The 24,543-nt window shown below is 48.4% G+C and overlaps 1 pseudogene; it reads left to right on the top strand.

Annotated features, from left to right (window-relative positions):
- The first annotated feature begins 2,459 nt into the window (after positions 1–2,459).
- Positions 2,460–14,522, top strand: LOC111525488 (annotated as a pseudogene).
- The last annotated feature ends 10,021 nt before the right edge of the window (positions 14,523–24,543 follow it).

The raw sequence follows: 24,543 nt of genomic DNA, 5'->3' as shown, positions 1-24,543 counted from the left end.
TACAGTCCACACAGACTTTCACCCGATTGAACTGTGGACCTGGAGAACATGCCTGGGAGACGAGGAGGCCAGCGGCCCTTTCTACACACACAGTAGACATATACCACCTCAGAAGCTGAACCAAGGAGTGGTTTCCTAACCAACCTCCCGCTCCTCGCAGTGTGACCTCCTCACCCTCCTGCTCACATTTCTTTCTCTCTTCTTAGACAGATGCGCTGCCCTCCCTCAGGAAGCTGAAGCCTGATTTCTCCAGCCCTAACAGCATTTCCCAGTCAGGGCTCTGCACACTGGTTTCTAATCAAATAAGACTGAAGGCTCAGGCTTTTTATCTCATAATGGAAAACTAACCCTGAAGAGGAGGAGAAAGGGAAGGAGGCTGAATCATGACCTTAATGGAGAATGCACAAAGGCATGGGTCAAGGGCAGAAACAGTGTGAGTCAGGAAGCTGCATGAGGAGAAAGTACTATTCCCAGGTCCCAACTCCAAGACAAAACCTTACCAGCCTTATCAGTGACAGCATGTTTTCACCGAGCTGAGTAACAACTTAGGTACAAGACCATTCAGTGGGGAAAACAATCATTTCTTTGAAAAATGGTGCTGGGAGAACTGGATATCTACATGCAAAAGAATGAATTTGGACACCTACATCACACCATATACAAATATTAACTCACAATAGGTCAAAGCCCTAAGCATAAGCACTAAAACTATAAAACTTTCAAGAAAAAGCATGGAATTACATTTTCAAGATCTTGGATTTGGCAATGGATTCATCCTTAATTGGTTTTTAACTTCATTGTGAGCCAATTTAACATCCAAAATTCCAATAGGTTTGATTGGTAAAATGTGACAAGCTGATTCTAAAATTATAGCAAAAATGTAAAGGGCAGGCCCGGTGCAGTGGCTCACACCTGTAATCCCAGCACTTTGGGAGGCTGAGGCAGGTGGTTCACTTGAGGTCAAGAGTTTGAGACCAGCCTGGCTAACATAGTGAAACCCTATCTCTGCTAAACAAATAAACAAAAAAGTTATCCAGGCATGGTGGAGTGTGCTGTGCCTGTAATCTCAACTACTTGGGAGACTGAGACAGGAGAATCATTTGAAGCTGGGAGGTGGAAGTTGCAGTGGGCCAAGATCACAACACTGCACTCCAGCCTGGACAGAGTGACTCTGTCGAAAGAAAGGAGAGGAAAGAAAGAAAGAGAAGGAAGAAATGAAGGAAGGAAGGAAAGGAGGGAGGGAGGGGAAGGAAGGACTCAGAGGCCCTTAAAATGAGGCCAGGTGAGCTTGGGCAGATCCGAGCCAGCTCAGGACTCCTCTGCCACACAGCACAGCCACCTTAGGGGACGTGTTACTCAGGGAGTTGTTGGGACCTACTGGGCCCAGCATTGCCACCAGCACCAACAGCTTCAGAGAGAGGGGACAAATACTTGGGGGTGACTCCAAGGCTGTGGGTGGCACCTGCCTCAGACAGGGGACAGACACAGGGACACCTCTGGGGGTTTGGCCACCCACAGGCACTGTGCCTAGGTCCCAGCAATGCCCACTGCAGCCCTGTGCCCATCATGCCCAGCAGGTTCCCGCTTTGGCCTGGCGCCTGTGCTGGCCCCAGGAATTTGGATCCAAGCCTCAGTCACTGGGCATGTGTTTAGCAGTGGGAACCAGCCCATTATTCTAGGTAAGTGACTCTTACAACCTTCCCCAGCTTGTTCCACCCTGTTGTCTCTGGAAAGTCTGTTTTCTCTCTCTGGGACTTCTCCTCTGCCCTCCCAGCCTTAAGCACTGATCCCTACCTTTCTCCATGGGACCTGGGGGTAGTGGATTAGCCTTGAGGTAACCAGCAGAGGAGTTCCAGGTTCCAACAGCCAGATGCAGCCTGGTCCTGGGGCCTGGGCTGGGTTTAAGCAGGGTCGGGGTTCCTTTGCCTTTTTCAGGGCAGGCGTCCGAGGTTGGGGGCAGAGGCCAGTTCTGACGAGGGGCACTGTGGCAGCATTAGAGACACTCCCCAGGACCGCAGGGTCTAGACTGATGGCTGGATGCCCATCCAGCCTGGGAAGGCCACACGGGGGCCTGGGGACAAAGGGGTCACTGTAAGGGGACACTAATACAGGTACAGAGAGGGCTCTGGGTCTAGGCTGCAGCTCTCTGGCCTCTGCTGGGTCATGAGGACACAGGGACAGAGAAAGAACACGGGTGAGACTGGGCAAGGTGGCCAGAGCCCAGCCCTCCCACAATAGTCATTGGAGAGGAACAGGTCCCTTAGGGCAGAGACATATCTGTCCCTGGAGCCTCTTCAGCTCTGGGGCCTGATGACTCACTGTCCGTGGGTTGGTCTCCCACCTTCCTCAAAGGGCACGTTAGACTCAGGAGGTGATGAGAGGAGAGTGAATGGGGGGGTGCAGAGGACTTCATGGCAGCCAGCTGAAGTCCAGAGTTGTCAGAGTCTGTGGAGGTGGACATGGGGGCTGCTGTGTCCCGTGGTCCGGCAGAGCAGCCCCAGCACTACAGTGGAGGTGAAGGATCCTGCGGCCGGGGTGGTGGGGACAAGGGAGGGGAAGAGCCGTGGAGGAGTCCCGGAGCTTGTCTGGGTGGAGCCCACCCTTCACCACGAAAGCTGAATGGGATGGGCTGGGGCAGAGACCGGTGCCCCAGGGGACAGGAAGCTCCAGGCCCCACCAGGCTTGGGCCTTTCCACACCCTGCCAGGATAGTCCTGTGGGCTGGGCAGGGAACCCAGATTCCAATCTCAGACTCCAGAGACCAGGGAGGAGGGAGCACAGTCTGCCCTGGGTACACACAGGGAAACTGAGGCTGCAGAGGAGGGCTGGGCCAGGGCTCCTAGAAAAGGTGACTTGGGAAGAGCTCCTAGGATGTTGCAGGGCTCGCTGTTCTGCAGAGGTCTTGAGTGAAAAGGAGGGAAATGAGGAGGGAAGAGGCAGCCCCGGGTGGATTGGGCAGCCGTGCCGTGAACCTCACAGAGACTTTAGACAGAGAGGGGGCTCCACGACACCCTAGTGCTCCCTCTGCCTCTCTTGCCCCCCTCCTCTGTCCACACGGGTCAGCCCAAGGCCGCCCCTTTGGTCACTCTGAGGAGCTCCAAGTCAGCAAGATGCATCTCATGAGTGACTTCTACCCCGAAGCCGTGATGGTGGCCTGGAAGGCAGAGGGTACCACCATCAACCTGGGTGTGGAGACTGCTACAGCCTCCAAACACAACAACCACAGGTATGTGGTTAGCAGCTACCTGAACCTGACAACCGACTGGTGGAGGTTCCCCAGCAGCTACGTTCTTAGGCCCCTGACCCCACCCACAGCAGCCCGGAGCTGCAGGATCCCAGGGCAGGGGTCTCCCCTCCCACCCCAAGGCATCCAGCCCTTCTCCCTGCACCCAATAAACCCTCAATAAATATCCGCAGTGTTAATCAGAAATTCTGTTCCCTGTCTTCATTTCTTACCTTTCATATAATTTGACACTTCCCCCAGGTTCCCAGTGGGGGATGGGGGAATCTTGACACTCAGTGTGAAAGTAGCTTATAGGAGAAGCTCCCAGCCTCCCAGGGGCATCTGCTGGAGAAACAGGCCAGGAAAGGAGCAATCTGATCACTGAAGACCAGTCCCTCTGCCCTCTCCCTCCTCCACTTCCCTGCTGCAGCATGCCCTCCCCCACACCCCCCACCACCACTCCCTGCCTCCTTTCTGGATGGAGCAGTCCCTGGCTGGGCCTTCAGATACGCCCTCTGTCCTTGCCCTAGTAAGGACGTTCTTCCCACCCACGACCTCTTTTTTCTACAGCCTGAAAGTAACGCTCTGGGCCTGTAGCTCCTCTGCCCATGGCCCTCACCCCTGGCATGACCTCCTCCCTCTCTGCCCAACTCACCACCCTTGAGAGCTGGACTGTCCAGAATACTCCAGCACCTTCAAATTCACCAGCTGTTAAATCTGGGGCCCACCTCGATTCTTCGCCTGACAGCAGGTTCACAGGTGTAAGAAAAATTGGAGGAAGCCAAGAAAGAAACATACACAAAAGGCTTGCAGGAGGCTCAGGACACTTGCCAAAGATAGGCTCTGAGCTCCCCAGGAACCACAGCAAGAAGGGTAATAGGAGCTCCATCATTTCTATGAGATTCAACAAAGCCTTTGCTGGAGAGAAGTTGGTGGTGTCAATGCTGAGGCCAGGCATCTCCTCACAACTAACAGTGGGGATGTGTTTTACCCAATCCCTTAGTATTGATCAGATTTGGGCTCTTTGACACCTGCACAGGTGACTGCCTGGCAGCCCCAGAACATGGAGATTTTCTCAAGTGTGTGGAACGGAAAATCACTGGCTGTCTTTGGCGGGCATTATTTTTGGGAAACACCTCTCTATTGGATCCTGGGTCTCAGATGGAAAACTAGGTCCTCCATCGGGATTTTCTCTGTGAGGTTCCCGGGGTCTGGGGCTCCAGCCATTCTCCAAGAGGGAGGTGCAGGGTGAGAGAGCAAGGCCCAACCCCACCTAGTCTTTCCTGCATGGTCTCTGCTCAGGTAGAGACAGCGTTTGGTCTGGCTGGGTTCTACACCTGCTCAGGGATGCACAGATGGTAAGTGCCCAGTCTGACCCCGGGTCTATCCAGGGCTACCCCTCTTTGCTGAGGCCAGACTGAGGAGGCTGAGCCCACCCAGGTCCTACAGGTGTTCAGGGCAACACAGATAGTGGGTGCCCAGGCCCCTGACCTGAGGCCACCCTTCCCTCCTGAGGCTGTGCTAGGCATGGCCAGGAGACAGTGCTGAACACACCAATCCCCTTGTGGCTCTGTGGGGTTGGGGACCTGCGCTCCTCAGTCTACATCGACTCAGTGTAGGAGATGGGCAGAAGCAGGAGGATCCTTGGAGTCCACAAAGCAGAGCAGGGGCAGGTGCTCATGTGCCCATTTCACCAAAGAGAGAACTGAGGCTCCACGGGAGGGGAAGTGACCTGCCCAGGTCCACATGGTGAGCTGCTGCGTGACCCACCCCCAGCCTCTTTCCACAGCTCCTCAGTCCTTCATTCATTCACTCACACACTCATTCAGCAAACCTTCAGTGAGCGCAGCTGTGGGCCAGGTGCTGGTGCAAGACCAGGACCACCTGCCCTGGAGAAGCTCACAAGCTGGAGGACAACAGGTAGACACCAATGCACCCACCTGTCCTCAAGTCCCCGAAGTTGGAGCTCTGCCCAGGGAGCGTCTGGGGCAGCAGGGGCGTCTCCCCCGACTTAGCATAAGATCGAACTGAAATACCCATCTGACAGAACCCCAGCTGTCATCCCTGGGTCACACTGGGAACATCACAGTACCTCATCGACCCTCGCAGTGACCCTGAGGCACAGGGCAGCCATGGCCCACCTCACAGAGGGGACACTGACCAGCAAGGAGGCACCAGGGCCACCCAGGCTCTGCCCAGGACTGAGGGATTTGCTCTAAATCAGATGGGGGAGGGGCATCTGTGGCTTCCTCTACAGCCAAAGCCAGAGCCCAAAATAGCCCAGGTGGGTATGGAGGGGCCTTGGGGGAGGGGAGGAAATAGGAGGGGAGGTGGCTGCTTAGGGCTTTGGGTGAGGGCTAGGAGCTCCTACTGAGATGAGCGGGTGACTCTTCCATCTGACCTGACCCCTGATGGGGCCTGCCAAGGCACCAAGAAAGCATGCCCAGCCAGGCCTGAGGAAGGGCTCTTCACCCCTCATACTCACTGAGGCAGCGGTGGGAAGAGGGGGCTGGCCCCCGGCCAGTATTCTCCTGAGGACACCGACACTCGCTGGTAACAAGCAAACCAGACCCAGATGTCCCAAAAAGAGGCCACTGGATCCCAGCAAGCACCCATTCCCCAACACGAAGGTCCAAAACCAAGCTTCAGCCAACTAGAATGTGGGGACTTCCCGGGAGGTAGAGGAAACAAGTCACTGTCTACTTGCAATGTCCACTGGTTAGTGACACGGCACAGTGACAGTCACATCTCTCAGAGGGGGCTCTCCCTCGACTCTCCTTCCTGACACATCAACAGGGACAGCCACACCAAGGGCCACACCTGGGCCGTCACCATGGGGTTCGTGGTCTCACATTGGCCCTGCTCAGAGCCCCTGCGGATAAGCTCACTCCAGCTCACAAGAGGCCAGAGTTGACCCTGACCCCATTTCCCGATCAGCAATAGCACAGCACGTGTGGGGACCAATCAGAAACGAGTCTGTGGAGACCACGGGCTTCAGGGAGAATGCTTACATGAGGCAAGGACAGGAGCCAGAGAGGGGCTGGGTGACTTCTGTGGCCTGTATCGCAGAGCTGGAGCCATCAGATGCCCCATGTCCACTCTGAGGACAGAGTAGCCCACGGTTAGGATGACCTACCAGGCCTGGCCAGGGCACCCACAGGAGACAGGAAGGCTGTGAGGGCCCGGGGGCACAGAGCAGCTCTGAAGGGAAGGGGTACTGGGTACCAGGGCTCCTGGTCAGAGCGGTTGAAGAAAGTGAGACCCCAGACCAGCCAGGTGAGCCCACTTCTCAGGGGACCCTGGTCAGACAGGGGAGCACTTCCTGCTCATTGAACACAGCAGGGGTAAGGTAGGCACAGCCAGGCTCAGAGAACTCGTGTTTGGGGGAGACGTAAATCAACTCAATAGACAAGTGAGTGATGTGGTGTAGGAGATGGCGTTTGTGCTGGGGAGAAATAGGGCAGAGAATGCAGAGTAGGGAGCACCTGTCTGGGGTCTCATAAGGAGCAAAGTCCCAAGACTGGAGGCAGCCAGTGGCTGAGGAGCCCTGACTGGGGCCAGGCCCCCCTCTGTGCAGCTAGATTCGTAATAATGGAAATTGACTTTCTCAGTGGCTGGAGGGACATTCAGATGGAAAATGGAAACTCTGTTTTGTCTCTGTCCTTGGTTGTTATCATCCTCAGGCTGTTCCAGCACCAGTTAGCCTCGGGTCAGCCCCCTGCCCATGTTGGGCTCCCCACGGGCTCAGGCACCTCACCCCAGCACAGCTGGCCTGAAGAAACCAAGATTCCCTGAGGCTTAAAATGGCTGGAAAGCCAGCCCAGCTGCAGGTGCCTCCCTGTAGGATAAAATGTAGGACAAGATCTTCAGGAGCTAGGACCAGGCAAAATTTTCTTAGACTGGACACCAAAAACATGGTCTAAAAAAGGAAAAATTGCTAAGCTAAGTTTCATCAAAATTTAAAAATTTGTTCTGCAAAAGACCTTGTTAAAAAGATGACAAGTTACAGACCAAGAGAAATTATTTGCAAACAACATATATGAACAAAGGACTGTTATCTTGAGCATATAAGGAACTTGCAAACTCCACACAAAAAAATCAAACAATCCAGTTAGAAGATGGGCGAAAGACGCGAGCAGACATTTCACCAGAGATGATACGCGATGGAAAAATAACCACATGAAAAGATCTTCAACTTCACCAGCCACTTGGGAAATGCAAATTAAAACCACAATTAAATATAATTTACGCACATCAGAGTGGCTAAAATAAAAAAGTGACAAGACAAAACTCTGGTGAAGATGTAAGAGTGGATCACTCATATATTCCTGGTGGGCATATAAAATGCCACAGCCACTGCAAAAGTGTGGCAGTCTCTTTTTCCTCTTTAGAGACAGGGTCTCCCTATGTTGCCCAAATTCCTGGGCTCAAGTGATCCTCTCGCCTCAGCCTCTGGAGCAGCTGGGACTAACGGCGTGTGCTACTGTTGATGCTTGGCAGTTTCTTATAAGACTGAACATGTAACTACTGTATGACCTAGCAATTACATTCTGACTCATTTACCCCTGAGGAAAGACAATTTATGCTCATACAAACAACCGTACATGAATGTTCATTACAGCTTTAATAGTAATAGCCAAAAACCTAGAAATAACTCAGCCATCCATCAGCAAGTGAACAGTTAAACTGTGCTACATCCATCTTATGGAATAGCACTCAGCCATCTGAAGGAATCAACTCTTGATACACCCAACCAGCTCAGCCTTCCCCAGAACACACCTGGGTGGGAAGGTGCACTGCAGATTGGGCCACCAGATTTACCCAGTGTGGAGGAAACAGGTACCTCCTCCTAGATTTTGTTTTTGGCAGAGATAAACCATGCTTCTCAAAGTCAGTTCTGCTTTTCCCTAGCCCTGGCAGGTATTTTCCAATAAAGGTTTCTATGACCAAATGCATGTGAAGGAGTGTTCCATACGCTCTCCCACATGCTTTCAATTTCCTGAGAGTGACAAGCATATCAGAATAGCCAAGGCTCTCAGATGTCCTGCAGGATACCTGTTTAACTTAAACTTCCCCAACCTATTCGATTATGAGACTCTTTTCAAGCATAAACATTTTCCTTCCAGGAACATTTGTATTCTTGTAAGAAAATATTAGAAAGCATTCCAGGTGAATTATCTAATGGGAGAACCTCAGGTGCCAAGACAGATGAAATAAAAGTCTCAAACAGTGCTAGACAAGGTTTTCTTGGTTCAGCTGCCTCCCTCTAACTCAGCTGCTCTCATACTTCTAGGTAGTTTTGACTGGACTGTAAATTCCTTCTGGCTCGGGCCATGTCTCAGCACCTTGTGCAGGAGTGATACAAATGATGCTTCATAATAAATGCTTACTCACTGACTTTCTCTTTACTCATCACAGGCGAGCATGTTTTCCATCCCTTTCAATCTCCACACTCATGGGCAAAAGCGAGTTGTGGGTCTTGGAATTCTCAAGAAGAGTAGGAGATCTTCAATTTGCATATGCAGAATCCAAGCAAGTCATCCGGAGTTCCCACAAGTAGGTGGGCTTATTTCTCAGATAACAAAACCACCCCTCCTTTGCAGCCTCTGCACCACTGCAGACCAAGCCCGGCTAAACCTTCCTGTGTTATCCTGAAGGTACTGCTCCCAGATCCCGGCTGTCAGCCCCTGTCCAGCATCACAGGGCAAGTCCAGAGACATGATCATGCGATTGACCAGGACTGACAAGTGGGTCCTCACGGTGGACAGGTGTCTGCAGTAGGCAAGCCGTATTGGGAGAGGGAAGAAAAGCATCCTCATCTACCACCTGATAACCCTTTGCCTTGTCTCATGGAGTCCCCAGAGTGCTGTCCCACATTCCTATCTTTTTTTTTTTGAGACGGAGTCTCACTCTGTCGCCCAGGCTGGAGTGCAGTGGTGCGATCTCGGCTCACTGCAAGCTCCGCCTCCCAAGTTCACACCATTTTCCTGCCTCAGCCTCCCAAGTAGCTGGGACTACAGGCGCCCACCACCATGCCCAGCTAATGTTCTTCTTCTATTTTTTAGTTGAGACGGGGTTTTACCGTGTTAGCCAGGATGGTCTTGATCTCCTGGCCTTGTGATTCACCTGCCTCAGCCTCCCAAAGTACTGGAGTTACAGGGGTGAGCCACTGTGCCTGGCTACTGGATCTTATAAATCACAGGATTTCAAAGGCAATGTGGCCCTGGATCAGATACTAACATCTCTTGTCTTCCCTTGAGTGCTGGGAAAGGGAGGTTGGAGACTAGGAAACATTTTGCCATTTGCAGTCTTAGGAGATCTTTGTAAAGATTTCTCCCTCTGGGTGGTTTTAACCAGGGCATTGCCAAATTCCATGTCCTAAGAGTCTTGGTTTCTGGATCCTCCTGAACCTTTGAGTTTCCCATGAGGCCACAGCTGCAGCGAGGCTGTGCCAAGTGGCTATAACAACCAGGCAGAGTAGTGGGCAGAAGCAGGGGCAGGGTGCAAGCCTCCTGCCCCCAGGAGAGGAACCTCCCTGTGCCAAAGGGAATGACGGGACCTAGGGGATGCACGGTTGACCCAGTGCCCTACCTCTTTTTACAGTCCAGGTCCCCCCCAGACCCCTTCATTAGCTGGCTTACTGTTCACTTCAAGGTCGCGACATTGGCTGTCTGATGCAGGGATACAAATCCCTGGCTTGGCCTCCATGTTGTCCCTCTGCAGAGACAGGACTCAGGCCTGGCCATGATGCTGGAGTCACTGTGGATATAGGCCCTGGCCCATCTGACTCAAGAACACATACATAACTGGAACCAGGAGGCTGTGTGAATCCCCTCAAGGCCCCGGTCACTTGGAAGATCCTAAGGCTCCTTCCAGGTGGCCATTCTAAGCAAAACCACTTGCAGCCACCCTTTCACGATGCATTCTACATCATCCAAATGTGAAAATCGCCCGCCCCCATCCTTTCACACTCATGCCTTCCTCCTGATCCCAAGGGGCCTTTAGAACCAAGAAGGATGTTTTGTCCCTCTGAAAATCATCCTTTTCAAACAGAAGACATTTATCTTGGCCAGGCTTAAAAGACAAAGAGATGGCAGCTGAGCTCTGGGGCCCATCCCACAGACAATACCCAGAGACCTTCTCCCCACAACTCCCACACACCAGCCTCCCAGCAGCTGGACCTTTTCTCCACGGGATTTGCCTACAAGACTTCTCTCCTGCTTTATCTCAAGTGGGTTTGTCAGGGGAGCAATGTCACCATCCCTCCACCAAATTCACCTCAACAACATTTACTGAGCGCCAAGTGAGTCCCCTGCATGGCTCAGGCTTCACACGCACTGTCCTGATTTAACCCCACGTGCTTATAACCCAAGGGAGGATCACTGCAGTATTTTATCAATGTAAAGACACACATCTCGGTTGCCCACATTTTCATGTACCTGAAATTTCGGCGGGTCTTCTAATCACAACGGTGACGTGGCTGTCCCGCCTGGTCCCATACAGACCGAGTCGCAGCAGTTCACAGCACTGTCACTTCAATTACGTTTTGGGCACGGTTGCTACTTCACATGTGGAGTGTAGGTGCTATTTTAAATGTCTTCAAAAAGATTCGACTGTGATTCAGCTTTGAATCGAAAAGCTATTGTGCACACAGGAAGGCTGGGAACAGGGCGGCAGAATGCCTGTGCAACGCTGGCAAGGCAGACACATACTCATCCCCGCAGAGAGGCCCAGAAGCCCAGGTTTTCTTGCAAAGCAACAACCAAGTACTTAAAAACTTAAGCCGGGCGCGGTGGCTCAGGCCTGTAATCCCAGAACTTTGGGAGGCCGAGGCGTGCAGATCACGAGGTCAGGAGGTCGAGACCATCCTGGCTAACATGGTGAAACCCTGTCTCTACTGCAAATGCAAAAAATTAGCCAGGCATGGTGGTGGGTGCCTGTAGTCCCAGCTACTCGGGAGTCTGAGGCAGGAGAACGGCATTAATCCGGGAGGCGGAGCTTGCACTGAGTCAAGATCACGCCACTGCACTCCAGCCTGGGAGACAGAGCGAGACTCCGCCTCCAAAAAAAAAAAAAAAAAAATTAAAATGGGACTTAAAAACCATACTAGGCTGGGCACAGTGGCTCACAACTTATAACCCACAGCTTTGGGAGGCTAAGGCAAGAGGATTACTGAAGCCCAGGAGTTGGAGACCAGCCTGGACAAGATGGTGAGACCCCCATCTCTACAAAAAATAATAATAATAACTTAAAAATTACCTGGACATGGTTGTGTCTGTAGTCCCAGCTACTCAGAGGCTGAAGTGGGAGGATCGTTTGAACCCAGGAGTTCCAAGCTGCAGAAAGCTAGGATTGTGCCATTGCATTCCAGCCTGAGCAACAAGACCCCATCTCAAAAACAAAACAAAACATTCCCGGGATGAGTGGACGCACTTGCAAGAAATGCTTCACTTTCTGTGCTTCTCCATCAGGGGCCACCAAATGTTTTGTGCAAAGAGCCAGATAGGGAGTATTTTTGGTTTGTAAGCTACACAGGCTCAGCTGCAACCACTCAACTCCGCCATCAGGGCCTGAAAGCAGTTGTAGGGTTGTAACTATGCTCCAACAAAACTTTTTTTTTTTTTTTTTGAGACGGAGTCTCGCTCTGTTGCCCAGGCTGGAATGCAGTGGCGCAATCTCGGCTCACTGCAACCTCCACCTCCCGGGTTCACGCCATTCTCTTGCCTCAGCCTCCCGAGTAGCTGGGACTACAGGTGCCCGCCACCACGCCCGGCTAATTTTTTTTTTTTTTAATATTTTTAGTAGAGATGGGGTTTCACCTTATTAGCCAGGATGGTCTCGATCTCCTGACCCTGAGATCCGTCCGCCTCGGCCTCCCAAAGTGCTGGGATTACAGGCATGAGCCACGGCGCCCGGCCCCAACAAAACTTTATTTGCAAAACCGAGTGGAGGACCACATCTGGCTCACGGGTGGTAGTTTGTTGTCCCTTTCTCTTGATGGAACAGAAAACAATGTGGAAAAATGAAGGTGCTGATGACTTTAAGCCAAAAGTGATACAGAAGATGAACTTTGAACTAAAAAAAGTTTTAAGAATATCTTACTTCGATGATATTTTACCTGTGTGTACTTATAAAAGGGACGTGTGATTAAAAAACAAGGGGACTGCCATCAGCAACAGCCCCAAAGCCCACTGGGCTCCTCATTGGGTTCTGAGTTCAGCAGCCCCAGCAGGGTGCATCAGTCAAGCACAGCTGGGACTCCCCACAACATGCGTGTCCCAGGCTGGCATTGAGACACAGCAGTGATGTTGCTGCTGGGGGCTGCTGATGGCACTGGCGCCGGTGCTGGGGTGGCTGCTATGGGTGAGGGGGTGTCAAGGAGGAGCACAGTAGTGTGCATAATGTGAGCCAGGGCTCCCAGGTGGTCGCCTTTGAACAGGCCAGTGTCCAAGACCTATATATGATTGTGCTCTGCATCCTTGAGGCCAGCCTGGCCAGGACTGGTTCTACCTGTCCCACAAGGTCACCAGCATGGTCCCTCAGAGCACCCTGCTCATCGTCCTGGGCCTGGTGCTGGGCAGCCCATCTGGGTGGCCAAACACATAGCATCCTTCATGCTGACATTCCCCATCATGCTAGACACCAGCCACTTCATCCCCAACCGGCTCTTCTTTGGCAACCTGGGCACTATCCTGCTGCACAAGGTCATCAGCACCATGTGGAATGCAGCCACCACCATCCTGTCCCTCTATGGCATCTCCCTTAGTAGGCTCATGGGCAACCTGCAGATAAGGCTGCTGGACTGCCTCCTGTTCGGCAGCCTGATCACCACTGTTGACCCAGCAGCTGTCCTGGTTGTGTTTGAGGAGGTTCATGTCATCATCATCTTCAGGGAGTAGCTACTGAATGACTCTGTCATTGTGTTTCTGTACAATGTGTTTCAACCTTTTGTGACACTAGGTGGTGACGTGACCAGCGTGGATTCTGTGGAAGTCTCCTTCTTTGTGGTGAGCCTGGGGGGCATTCTGGGGGGAGGTCTTTGTCTTTCTGCCGTCACTGGTGACCCACCTCACCAAGCACATGCACATCATTGAGCCTGGTTTCATGTTCGTCATCTCCTACCTGTCCATCCTGATATCTGAGAAGCTGTTGCTGGAGGCCATCCTGGCCATCATCTTCTGTGGCATCTGCTGCCATAAGTATGTGAAGGCCAACATCTAGGAGCAGTTGACCACCACCATGTGCTACACCATTAAGATGCTGGCCAGTGGCACCAATCCCATCTTCATGTCCCTGGGCATCTTAGCCATGAACCTGCTCATCTGGATGTGGAACAGGGCCTTTCTCCTCCTGCACTGCCCTTCACCTTCATGTACCAAGGCCATCAGTGTCATCCAGTCCTGGCTCCTGGACTGCTATTGGACGGTGTGGCTGGAGATCATAGACCAGGTGGTCATGTCCTATAGAGGCCTGCCTGGGGCCATGGCTTCATCCTGGTCATGCTTCTGAATGGAAACAAGGTCAAGGAAAATAACCTGTTTGTCACCACCAACATCATCATTTTCAAGGTCATCTTCTGGGGCTTGACCATCAAGCCCCTGGTGCAGTGACTGAAGGTGAAGAGGAATGAACATCGGGAGCCCAAGCTCCATGAGAAGCTGCACTGCCATGCCTTCGACCACATCCTCTTGACCATCAAGGACATATCCAGGCATATCAGGTACAATTATCTCAGAGAGATGTGGTCCCACTTTGACAGGAATTTCCTCAGCAGAGTCCTCATGAGAAGGCTGGCCCAGAAGTCTCCAGATGGGATCCTCAATGTCTTCCACAAGCTGAACCTGAAGGATGCCATCAGCTAAGTGACCAAGGGAAAGTGCCTGAGGTCCCTGGCCTTCATTGGCGCCCCAAGTACTGACAATGTGGTAAACGTGGACTTCACACCACAATCGTCCACCATGGTGGCCTCTCTCCTACCTCCTGAGGGAGAACACCAGTGCTGTCTGTCCGGACATTCAGTCCCTGGGGCAGCATGGCAGAGCATTTGGTACGGGGAGCACAGGGTCATGCACCACATGCTGCAGCAGTACCTGTGCAAGCCGGGGAAGGAGTAAGTGCATCGCTACAGCCACACCAGCTGAGGACAAGAAGCAGGACCGGGATATCTTCCACAGGTCCATGAGGAATCCTTCAAGTAGACCAAGCTCGGGATCACCCAGAACAAGAAGGCAGCCAAGCTCTACAAGCCAAAACACGACCAGAAGTGGGGAACTCCCAAAGCTCTGCGCCCGCTCCAGTAGAGCCACACTAATGCCAACCCAGGCCAGGAGCCTGAGCAGCCATCCTGTGCTGCTGAACAAAATGAATTTGCAAAAGTGATACCCTAGACAAGGCTCCAGGCCCCTCCCAGCCCAGCGCTTCTCCCCAGGGACGGTGGGGTGCGTCCGCAGTGCTAGGACTCAGGGCGTGACCCTGGAGTGGATGCAGGCCCAGCAAGTGGCCCAGGCTTAAGTGCTATTTTCAGGTCCTTAGCAGTTTGTTGAACTGCTGGGTCACCTCGTGGGCTGCAAGTTTACTTGCAGCCCAGCAAGTTTGCTCAGCACTTGTGGGTTTAGACTCCTTGAACCAGTGTCTGCCCCGTTTCCCTCCCAGTTTCCATCCAGCCCTCACCAGCTCTGGATGGCTGCCATGCAAACGTGTTTTCTGGATCTGGTAGCACAAGCGGGGATGGAGGGATGAGGCCTGAAGTGACCTTGAGGTCATTTAAATTTTCTAAATTAGACAAAACAATTTTAAAAGACCCCATATTCCCATGCCTTTTAAAAACCAAAAACACATACTGTTTCTTTTCAGTGTAAGCAGTTTTAATTACGTACCAGGTGCAGAGTCTAGGATACAAGACAGAACTGCAGATAAAGTCTCTTTCCAACATAGTTAGGAGACATGGCTCACTCCACCTGTTCCAGGTGTCACCTAGAAATCTAATGAATGGCTCCAAACCAAGTAAACTAAACAATTTTCCAAAGTCAAAGAAGCAGTTTATAACATTAAAGCACTTAGCCAATTTAACCTCTGACTTAATTTAGAACAAATGTCTAAACTTTAAAGATTTTTTTTACCAATAATTTTAAAACTGTATTTCCCAAAGATTACTTAAGTCGTGAAATAAAAGGCATGAGAGTGTCTATTTTTCTGACAAAATATTTAAGACTTTTCATTTTCCTTTAATCCAATTAATTAGAGCTCCTTCATATAAGCAACACACACAACACTTCTAGACGGGAGAAGGTCTAGCAGTTTTAAGTTTTTCTTTCCCATCTTATGACTTTCTGACTTGGCCTATATTTCCCTCTTTCCTAGTCATTCGACTTTAGGACAAGAATTTGCCATACAAGATGCTCCCTCACATAAAATTTCTTTCCTTAATAACCTATCTTACCATAAATACATCTTCATATCTACAACTTTTTTTTTTTTTTTCTGAGACGGAGTTTTGCTCTTGTGGCCCAGGCGGAGTGCAGTGGTGTGATCTCTGCTCACTGAAACCTCTGCCTCCTGGGTTCAAGCAATTCTCCTGCCTCAGCCTCCTGAGTAGCTGGGATTACAGGCATGTGCCACAACACCTGGCTAATTTTGTATTTTTAGTAGAGATGGGGTTTCTCCATGTTGGTCAGGCTGCTCTCGAACTCCTGACCTCAGGTGATCCGCCTGCCTCAGCCTCTCAAAGTGCCTGGAATTACAGCACCCAGTTTCCACAACTTTCTTTAGATCTCTCTCCTCTACTAATTTCTGATGCCCACCCTAATCAAAAAGGTCAGATAAGGCAAGGCAAAACAGAGTAGAGCCTTAGATTTTTTCTTTTTCTTTTTTTTTTTTTTTTTTGAGACCGAGTTTCACTCTTGTTGCCCAGGCCGCAGTGCAATGGCACGATCTCGGCTCACTGCAACCTCTGCCTCCCAGGTTAAAGCGATTCTCCTGCCTCAGCTTCCCGAGTAGCTGGGATTACGGGCACGCACCACCACACCCGGCTAATTTTTTTGTATTTTTAGTACAGACCGGATTTCACCATGGCCAGGCTGGTCTTGAACTCCTGACCACAGGTGATCCGCCCGCCAGCCTCCCACAGTGCTGGGATTACAGGCATGAGCCACAGGGCCCGGCCGAGCCTTAGATTTTGAGAGGGACCTGTCTGCTTACATTTCTTGGGGTTCCATGAAGAAAACAGAGAAAACAGAGGTTTCTCCTAAAATGGAGTCTGCAGCACCTTCTGTTTTTCCCAAGGAGTCCCAGGTTGTCAGAAACTACCTTAGGTCCTCTCATATGAGCATCAAGAGTGGCAAGAAGGCAGACTAGGGAAATAATTCAGTCAACTGAGAAGAAAAAGAAAACCTTAGTACTGCTCCCATTGTAAAGATGGATAAACTGAGGCACCATGCATACTGTATGGAACCCGCCCAGGCAATGCAACCCGGGATAGCGTGCCCAACCTGCCCCCCGCAGCGAGCAGTGCAGTCCCAGATACCACACCTACCCTGCTGCCTTTTCTACCACTCTGGCCATACTCCCGCGGTGGGCTGCCTTCCTACGGCTCTCGCCGCTGCAGTCTCCACGGCCACCACAAACCACAGCAAAGCCAGCCACGCTGTCGCCGACTCAAGCCTCCACCATTCGGCAGGTGTCCTCCTCTTTCTCTTCACCTTCCCCTTCTCTAAGATGAGCACCAAGCAGCAGGGAAGGAAGACACAGAAGAGCCTGGTAATGGCCTGTCTCCTGGCCCCCTCAGCCGGCTTTATATAGGGAGGTTTTGCAACTGAATTCCCAGACTACATGTTCTGATTGGATGAGAGAAAAACCTCTAGGCCTACTCTGATTGGACTTCATTATCATGTTCTGATTGGTTGGCTAAAGAATTGCTCTCATCCAATCAGAACATGATACTAAAGTCCAATCAGAGTAGGCCTAGAGGCTTTTCTCCCATCCAATCAGAACATGTAGTTCAGGACACAGTTGTATAACTTCCGTATATAAAGCATGCTGAGTGGGTCAGGCCACTCCAGATTCTTCTGTGTATAACGCCCCACTGGCTCCCGCCTGGCTTAGAGAAAGAAGAGGCCAAAGGAAAGACACCTCGCTTATGCTGGTCTGTGGCATCGCGGCTTGCCTCGCTGTGATTGGTGGCCACAATGAAGACTGCAACCTGGCCTGAACGGTAAGAAGGAGAAAACAGTATTTGGGTAAATGGAGGGGGGAAAGAGGGTGGCAAGTGGAAGGAGAAAAGAGAGTGGTAAAGGGGGTAAAATGGCGGCGAGCGAGAGGGAGAGAAGGTTTTGTGAAAAGACAGTGGGGAGGGAGAAAAGTTTTTGGCTGGATGTAAGGGGAAAAGAGGGTGACAAGCAGGAAGGGGGAAGGAGGGTTGGGAAAACGACGATGAAAAAATAGTTTTGGGGGGTAGATGGAGGGTGAAAAGAGGGTGGTGTGTGGGAGAGGAGCGGGAGTGGGGAAAAGAGGTTGGTGAGTGAGCAGGAGCGGGGAGAAGGCTTTGTGAAAAGATGGTGAGGGGGGAAGGAAAGTGAGGAAAAATGTTCTTGGGTAGATGGAGGGGGAAAAGAGGGTGACAAGCGGGAGAAGCCAAAAGAAGGTGGTGAGTGGGAGGGAGAGAAGGTTTTGCGAAAAGATGGAGGGCAGAAAAGAAAGATGGTGCAGAAAGAAAAGGTGGGTAAAAAGCTTTTGGGTAGATGGAGGGGGAAAAGAGTGGCAAGTGGGAGGAGAAGAGAGGGTGGCGAGAGGGAGGTAGGAAAGAGGATTGGGAAAAAGTTAATGGGGAAAATAGTTTTGGGGTAGATGGAGGGCAAAAAAAGGGTGGCAAGCAAGATAGGAGACAGAAGAGGGCGAGCGGGAAGTGGGAAGGGCTTTGTGAAAAGACGGTGGGGAAAAATGGGGGTGGATGGAGTGGGAAAGACGGTGGCGGGCAGAAGTGGAGAGAGGGCTTTACGAAAAAACACAGGGGAAACGTTTTTGGATAGATGAGGAAGGAAAAGAGGGTAGCAAAGAGGAGGGTAAAAAAACGATGGGGAAATAAGTTTTGGGTAGATGGAGGGGGAAAGGGTGGTTAGCAGCAGGAGTAGGAAAAGGGCTTTGGGAAAAGATGGAGGGAAATTTTTTGGGATTATGGAGGAGCAAAAGGCTAATGAGAGTGGAAGGGCGAAAAAGAGGATAGATAAAAACAGTGGGGAAAGTTTTTGGGTAGATGGATGGGGAAGAGAGTGGTGAGCAGGGGAGTAGAAAAGGTGTTGGGAAAAGACGGGAAAAAATGGTGGGGAAGAAGTTTTGGGGTAGATGGAGGAAGAAAAAGGATGGTGAGTAGGAGGGGTCAAAGGGGGTCAGGAAAAGAAGGCGGGGAAATAAATAGTGGGGGACAGAGGTTTTGGGTAGATTTTTTTTTATTTTTAAATCAGATTATTTGTATTTTTGCTTTTGAGTATTGAATTCTTTATATATTTTGTGTATTAACCCCTTGCTTGATGCATAGTTTGCAGATACTTCCATTCTCTGGGTTGGTTCTTCGTTCTATGGATTGCGTCCTCTGCGTTGCAGAAGTTTTCAAGTTTAATGTAATTCCATTTGTCTATTTTTGCTTTTTTTGCTTGTGCTTTTGATGTCTATTTGAAAATTCCTTGTCCTAACCAATTTCATAAAACATTTTTCCTATGTTTTCTAATCTAATAGTTTCATAGTTTCAGATCCTATATTTAAATCTTTATTTTAAGTTGATTTTCTTTCTTTTATTTTTTTTGGTTGAGACGGAGTCTCGCTCTGTCGCCCAGGCTGGAGTGCAGGGGCCGGATCTCAGCTCACTGCAAGCTCCGCCTCCCGGGTTTACGCCATTCTCCTGCCTCAGCCTCCCCAAGTAGCTGGGACTACAGGCGCCCACCGCCTTGCCCGGCTAGTTTTTTGTATGTTTTTTAGTACAGACGGGGTTTCACTGTGTTAGCCAGGATGGTCTCCATCTCCTGAACTTATGATCCGCCCGTCTGGGCCCTCCCAAAGTGCTGGGATTACAGGCTTGAGCCACCGCGCCCGGCGAAGTTGATTTTCTTACATGGTAAGATAATGGTCTAGATTTATTCTTCTACCTGTGGGTGTTGGGTTTTCCTAGCGCAGTTTATTGAAGAGATTGTCCTTCCCGAATGTGTGTTCTTGGTGCCTTTGTTAAAAATGAGTTGACTGTAAATGTGTGAATTCATTTCTCAGTTCTCTATTCTGTTTCGTATGTCTGTATGTCTGTCATTTGTCTATGTCTGTCTCTCCCTGCCCCCCCGCCTTTTTTTTGCCAGTACCATGCTGTTTTGGTTACTATAGATTTGTAGTGTATTTTGAAATCAGGTAGTGTTATGCCTCCAACTTTTTTCTTTTTATTCAACATTCTTTTGTCATCTGAAGATATTTTGCATTTCCATGTGAATTTTAGGATTTTTTTTTTTATTTCTATGAAGAACATCTTTTGTAATTTAACAGTGATTGCATTGATTCTGTAAATCGTATATTGGATGACGTAGACATTCTAACAATATTCTTTCTAGTGCGTGGACATGGGATAACTTTTTTACTTGCGTCTTCTTTAATATCTTTTATCAATGTGTTTTATAGTTTTCATTGTGGAATCTTTTGCCTTTTTGGGTAAGTTTATCCCTAGGTATCTTTTTTTGGTGAGTACTGTTAATGAAATAGCTTTCTTGATTTTTCTTAGGTGTTTCACTATTGGCTCATGGGTGTGCTGCTCGTTTTTGTATATTGATACTGTGTCTTGCAGTTTTACTAAATTTATTATTTCTAGTAAGATTTTTGTGGAATCTTTAGGGTTCTCTTTTATATGATCATGTCACCTGAAGACAGAGAAAACCTGACCCCCTTTTTCCCAATTTGGATGCCTTTTATTGCATTCTCCTGCCTAATTGCTTTAGCGAGGACTTACAATACTATGATGAATAAAAGTGGTAAAAGTAGCCACCCTTGTTCCAGATCTTAGAGGAAGAGCTTTTACATTTTCCCCATTGATTATGTTAGCGATGGGTTTGTCATATATGGCCTTTATTGTGCTGAATAATGTTCCTTTTGTATTCATTTTGTTGAGTTTTTATCCTGAAGGAATGTTGAATTTTATTTTTTTCAGCATCCACTGAAGTGATTATATGGTTTTTGTTGTTGATTTGCTGAATATGATGTATCACATTTATTTGTGTTTATTGAATCATCCTCATTTTCTTCAGATGAATCTCACTTGATCATGGCAGATTATCTTTTTATTGTATTGTCAAATGCAATTTTCAAGTATTTTGTTGAGGTTTTTTACATCTGTGTTCATCAGGGATATTTGTCTGTGGTTTTCTTTTTGTGTTGTGTCCTGGTCTAGCTTACGTGCCAGGGTAATGCTCGCCTTATAGAACAAGTTTGAAAGTATTCTTTCCTGTTCATTTTTTAGGGAATATTTTGAGCAAAATTGGTATTTGTTGTTTTAAAAACGTTTGGTAGAATTCAGCAGTAAGACCATGATTCTTGTGTTTTTCTTCAATTGACAGGACTTTAATTGCATTACTCATTATTCGTTTGTTCAGGTTTTTTATTTCTCTATCATTCTATCTTGGGACTTTGTTATATGTCCGGAAATTTATTCATATCTCCTAGATTTTTCAGTTTGTATATAGGTGTTTTTAGTAATCTCTTACAATCCTTTGTATTTTTGTGTAATCAACTGAATGTCTCCTTTTTCATCTCTCATTTTATTTCAGTTTTTTAGTCTAGTTAACGCTTGTCAATTTTGACTTTCAAAAAAACCCCCGCTCTTGGTTCCATTTGACTTTTTGTATTTTTTTTAGTGTCTGTTTTTTAAATTTTTTCTCTAATCTTTATTTTATTTTTTCTACTAATTTGATTTTTCTTGTTTTTCTCATTACTTAAAGTATATTGTCAGGTTGGGTATTTGAGATCTTTCTACTTTTATACTGCTGTGTTGACTTGTTTACTCTTATATAATTATCTTTCTAGTTTTTCTTTTTTTGACTTAATCTATTTTATCAGATACAAGTATAGCTACTCCTGCTTTTTTTGTTTCCATTTGTATGGGATATCTTTTACCATCCCTTCACTTTCAGTCTATGTATGTCTTTATAGGTGAACTGAGTGTCTTAGGCAGTATCTAGTTGGGTCTGGTCTTTTAATGCATTCAACCACTCTGTCTTAATCGGAGAATTTAATTAATTTATATACGAGGTTATTACCAACAGGTAAAAACATACTATTGCCATTTTTTACTTGTTTTCTGATTGTTTTCCTATGCTCTCTTTCTTTTGTTCTTTCTCTCTTCTTTCCTTTCCTCTTCTCTCTCCTTTCTTCCTTTCTTTTCCTTGCTCTTTCCCTTCCTTCCTGTCTTTATTTGTAGTGAGGTAATTTTCTCTGGTAGTGTGTGTTAATTCCTTGCTTTTTATTTTGAGGGTGTCTGTTACTGATTTTTGTTTTCGTTTCACCATGAGGCTAAACAACATAATTATAATGTTATTTTTAACTAAGAAAACTTAACCTTGATTGCAAAGAACAAAAAAGAGAGAAGCAAAAAAAACATTTACTCTGTAACTCTATCCCCCGCAACACACACACATTTTGTATTTGGATGTCTTTCAGTATGTTTTTATATTCCCTATACCTTTAAAAATTGTTGGATTATATTATTATTTTTAACAATTTTGTATTTTAGCCTTCATATGAAAGATACAGGTTGCTTACACATCACAACTAGAGTATTATTCTAAATTTATCTGTGTACTTAACTTTTATTAAGGAGATTTATACCTTCAGATGGTTTCTTGTTACATGTTAGCATCATTTTCTTTCAGACTGAAGAACTCCCTTTAGCATTTCTTATAAAACAGGTTTGGTAGCGATGCATTTCCTCAGCTTTTGTCTGGGAAAGTATTTATCTCTTCTTCATTTTTGGAGGATGTATATTTGTTGGGTGTAGTTTTTTTCGTTGGTATTGTTTTTCTTAAGCACACTGAATATGACATCCCACTTCCCCCATGGGAGGGAGGGCCCCAGCCTGTTTAATTTTTGCTGACAACTCTGTTTCCTGACATATCAAAGGTCCTTCATATGTTGTTTGATTCACTTCTCTTGTTTATAGTATTCTCTTTGTCCTTGACATTTGGAGTTGGATTATTATATGCCTTGGTATAATCTTTTTTTTTTTTTTGAGACAGAGTCTCTCACTCTTGTTGCCCAGTGTGGAGTACAGTGGCACAGTCTTGGCTCAGTGCAACCTCACCTCCTGGGTTCAAGTGATCCTCTTGCCTCAGCCTCCCAAGTAGCTGGGATTACAGGCACCCACCACCATACCCAGCTAATTTTTGTATTTTTAGTAGAGATGGGGTTTCACCATGTTGGCCAGGCTGGTCTTGAACTCCTGACCTCAGGTGATCCGCCTGCCTTGGCCTCCCCAAAGTGCTTGAGATTACAGGCGTGAGCCACCAAACCTGGCCACCTTGGCGTAGTCTTATTTGGCTTGAATCTACTTGATGATCTTTGGTCTTCATGTACCTGGATATTTATGTATTTCTCTTGAATTGGAAAGCTTTCTGTTATGATCTTTTTGAATAAGCTTTCTAATCTTTCTCTGTTTTCTCTTGAAGACCAATGGCTCTTAAATTTGCTCTTCTGATGCTATCCCATAGATTTCCTAAGCCGTTTTCATTCTTTTTATTCTTTTTTTTTTTCTCCTGTTGTGTATTTCAAATGGCCTGTATGAGCTTACTGATTCTTTCTTCTGTTGGATCAGTTCTGCTATTGAGGCCCTCTCATGCATTTTTCAGTTCATCCATTATATTTTTTTTCAGCTTTGAGGTTTCTGTGGTCTTTTAAAATTATTTCAATCTCTTTTTTTTTTTTAATTTCTTTGGTAAATTTCTGAACTACTTTATATTTTTAAAATTTCATTGAAAACAGCTATTTTTTACTTCCCTCTCTGAAGAGTTTCACATCTTTATCTCTCCTAGGTTAGTCACTGGTGACTTGTTTATGTTTGGTGCAGTCATACTACCCTGAATGTTCTTAATGCTTTTGGGCCTATGTTCCTGCCTGGGAATTGAGTAAATCAGTATTTATTCCTGTCTTCGTAGTCTGGTCTTGTTTGTACCTGTCCTCCTTTAGATGGTCTTCCAGAAATTCCAAGGGTACTGACTGTTGAGTTCCCTAAGCCTGTGGTCACTGAAGCTGTTTCAGCATCAGGGTGCCCTCAGCTCAGGTTCACTGTGACTCTTGCAAGACTGAGGTCCCGGCGGCCCCTGATGGACTTGGAGAAGATAAGGGACGGTTCCCTGAGTTCCCAGGCAAAGTGTTTCATTCACTTCTCTCTTCTTCCCATTGGAAAGAGTCTGGGTATTGAGCTTTGTGGATCTGGGAGAAGGGTGGTTTGGGCGCTCCCATGGCCACTGCAGCTGGCACCACATACCCGAAGCCCACAGCCTCTCGGACCAGAGCAGCACTGGGGCTTGTCTGAGTCCTGTGGCCACTGTTGCCTGACGGCTGCTGACTTATTTAGGCCATGTTAGTCTACTGGTGATGAAGCTGGCCAGTGTTCAGGCCCATCCCACCAGGGCAGCAGATTCCCTTCTGCCTCCAGGCGGGTCTAGAGGTGTCTGGGAGCTCCTGCCTGGGATCAGAACCACAGTGTTCTGTCTGATACCGTGTCCACCGTGGTGAAGCTGGGACTGGTTTCTCCTCTTTCCTGTGTAGGAAAGGAGTTCTCTCTGCACTGCACTGCACTGCCTGGAGTTGGGATTAGGGTAACAAAGGCAGCCCTGTGCCCACTGTAGCCGATGTCACATATGAAGCCCACAGCCTCCCAGACCATCTTTGGTTGCTGGGGCTCACCCAAGGACCACAGTGGCTATGGCCTGCCTGCCACTGAAGTTTATTCAGAGCCTGAGGTCACTTTAATTAGCTGGTGTTGGCCGGGCACAGTGGCTCAAGTCTGTAATCCCAGCACTTTGGGAGGCCGAGACGGGTGGATCACGAGGTCGGGAGATGGAGACCATCCTGGCTAACACGGTGAAACCCCATCTCTACTAAAAAATACAAAAAACTAGCCGGGCGAGGTGGCGGGCACCGTAGTCCCAGCTACTCCGGAGGCTGAGGCAGGAGAATGGCATAAGCCCGGGAGGCGGAGCTTGCAGTGAGCTGAGATCCGGCTATTGCACTCCAGCCTGGGCGACAAAGCTAGACTCTGTCTCAAAAATAAATAAATAAATAATTAAATAATTAAATAAATAAATA

Source organism: Piliocolobus tephrosceles, chromosome 19 (assembly GCF_002776525.5).
Source record: "Piliocolobus tephrosceles isolate RC106 chromosome 19, ASM277652v3, whole genome shotgun sequence".
In the NCBI taxonomy this organism is placed as follows: Eukaryota; Metazoa; Chordata; class Mammalia; order Primates; family Cercopithecidae; genus Piliocolobus; species Piliocolobus tephrosceles.
Note: the sequence above shows the minus strand (reverse complement) of the source record. Positions and strands in the feature narration are given on the sequence as shown.